Genomic DNA, 3,149 nt, shown 5'->3' on the forward strand with positions numbered 1-3,149 from the left:
ATTTTGACAACACTTCATTGCAAGGAAGAGTACCTAAATCCCTAGCCAATTGTGTGAAGCTAAAATCTTTTAATCATGCGGATAACCAAATAACTGATGTATTCCCTTCTTGGTTGGGAACTTGGGAACTCTACCAGAGGTAGAGGTTCTCATTTTGAAATTCAACAACTTTCATGGAGAAATAGAGGAACCTCAAACAGGTTTTGAGTTTCCCAAGCATCGTATCATTGATCTCTCTCATAATAGCTTTGCAGGTAATCTTCCATCAAAGCACTTCTACTGTTGAAATGCCATGAAAGATATCAAAGCAAGTAAGCTAACATATTTGCAAGTTAAACTGGTGCCGCATGATTTACCTAGGTTTACCAACTATGGTTCCACTGATTACTCACTAACAGGGCCAACTCAACCATATTTGGGGACTTAGGCAAATGGTTTTAATTAATTCTTCTTAAAAATTTTAATTATATATTATTTATTGAAATCCATTCTTTAAACACTCTAAAATGTAAAAATTATTAAATAAAATTCTATTATATTGTTGCTAATCCATGAAATTTTAATTCAATTATAACATTTTCACTTATTGGTTTTTTAACTCAAATTACGTCTTTTTTACTACTTTCTAGATTAAACTAATTTTTTTGTTCTTCTATTTTCTAAAGTTTTTCGATATAGTTTTATTTTAAAATAGATAAAACAAGCACACCAAAAAAAAATAGTAGATGAATAAAAAAATATATTAAAAAGAAATAAGAACAAATAAACAACTCAACTAATTAAGAGAATAATAAAAAGATAAAATATGGAATTTGAGATGAAATTATAAATTAACTTTATCTTTATATTAATTTTTTGAGAATTTGAGTGATGACCAATAGCCATAGAGAATAGAGAAAACGATTAGATTTTTTCTTTTTCTTCTTGTGTGGAAAGTATAGGAAGCAAGATTTTTTTCCCTCTCTTTCTTTCTTTCTCTCAAACTCTAAGAACATATCGTGTCTTGATTGTTGGAGGAAAAATTTAATGGATAAGTAATAAAATGTGGGGCTTTTATAGAGGTTTCAAATGAATATAAAACTTTTTAATTATAACATATTAATTCTAATTATAACATATTAATTCCAACAATGAAATAGAGTTTGTAAGATTGAAACTATTAATTTATCGGTTTTGTAAGAATTAAAACTACTAAGTACTACATTAAATAAACTTTATGGGAATTTGATAGTTTATTTAAGATAAGATAATTACAAAATAATAATAAATTAAATGAATAATAATGACTTTTAAATTCACTTTCCCGTTTTATATACAAAATAATCATCTCATTGGGCCTTTATGTAAAGCGAGGCCCTAGGCTATACAAAATAATCATCTCATCCAAACAAAACTATTGCTATGATTCACACTTCGGGTCTGTTTGAAATTATTTTTGAAAGACTTAAAAGTGATTTTAAAAAATTTAAAAGTTGATTTTAGTCTTTGATAAACTTTCAACAAGATCACTTTATCCTATAGCAGATTTTAAAAAATGAAAAAGAGTAGTTTTTCAAAATTTTGATTTTGACAATTCATTTCATAATATATATTATAAAAATCTAAAATTATCTTTTATTCAATTAGGAAACAAAATCACTACATTTAAAGAAATCATTATTATTTCTGTTTATATTGAGGTAATAAAATAAATACGATTAACTTGTTTTAATTATCAATTATTCTTTATGCACATAAAATATTCTTATATACACATATTATTATAAAATAAGTGCATGTATAAATAAATTTTTTAATTTATGTCTATTTAAGTCATTTTAATTCTTATAGCATTTTAAAAATGAAATTTATCAAACACTTTTAAAAATAAAATTTACTAAACGTTTAACTAATTTTTTTTACAACTGTTATTTTTATAACACAACTAATAGAAATTATTCTAAAAATTATAATATTACCAAACTAGCCGTTAATCTAAAAAGGCTTTGCAAATAATTGTTTGTCAAAGCCATTAGTCAATCATATACTACTACTTAAGTCACTTAAGTCATTCAACTTTGGTTCTCATATCCTCGTAACAGTACTATAGAAAATAACTAAGGAGGATGAAAAGACAGAGTGGCACCAGCTCTCTATGCTCACAGTTTTGCTAAAAGTGCACTTTGGCAATGGCATAAAGTCACCAGTTTTATCAAGTCGAAAAGCCATTTTCTTTTAGCGTAGCTAGTTACTACCACATCATCCAAGAATTTATACAAGCCGAACCTAAAATTTGTGGCGTTTGTGGTTCAAAACTATCAAAAATTTCTTCTCAAGAGTTTCCAATTTTATGATTTACTTTCAAAGTATCACACTATGAATACATGTCGAATACAGAAATTCACTAGTCTTAATAAAACGATTATATTTTCAGAAATCCCTTACGGCTCACTCAGCTCCAGAATCGGCAAATATATCAACATATTATTTAAATCCAGACAGTTTGCAAAGATCCAAAGTTCATTTATCACAAATCTTAAATTTCCTTTTATACGCCTATTATTATTCATCCTGTTTACACTGATCATCAACTTACAATCAAATTCAAATCATTCAATCTTACAAAATTTTCTAGGAGTGATTTAATCTTTGTACTCTCTAGATTCCATCTATAATCAATTTGTTCAATAAAGCGTCAAGCCTGTTGTGCGCAGAATGCGGAATCAAGCGCACCAAATAATTATATAAAAATAAAGGACACAAGAATTTAACGTGGTTCGGTAATTAAACCTACATCCACGGAGGCAAGAAAGAATAATTGTTTATTTAACAATTAATAGAGTATAAATATTTGAGTAACGAATCTCACTACCCAGAAACTCAAATACACTCAGTACTCTCACACACACTCTCCAATTGCTCACACTCTCAGAACTCTCAAAAGTTTAGAAACTTATAAGCTTAACAAATGTTTTGGGATACTTTACAAATGAAGAATGCATCTCTATTTATAGCAAAAAAAGGTTGCACTATTGCACCATCCGCTTTGCAATTTGTCAATTCTCCTATCTGTCAATTTGACAAATTTTGCTAACCTTTTTCATTTTTCTTCATTTGGTGCAGGATGGTCAAAAGTCATATATTCTACAACTGGCAATTGGGTGCTGACT

The sequence above is a fragment of the Citrus clementina genome, unplaced genomic scaffold (genome assembly GCF_000493195.1).
Source record: "Citrus clementina cultivar Clemenules unplaced genomic scaffold, Citrus_clementina_v1.0 scaffold_2, whole genome shotgun sequence".
NCBI lineage: Eukaryota > Viridiplantae > Streptophyta > Magnoliopsida > Sapindales > Rutaceae > Citrus > Citrus x clementina.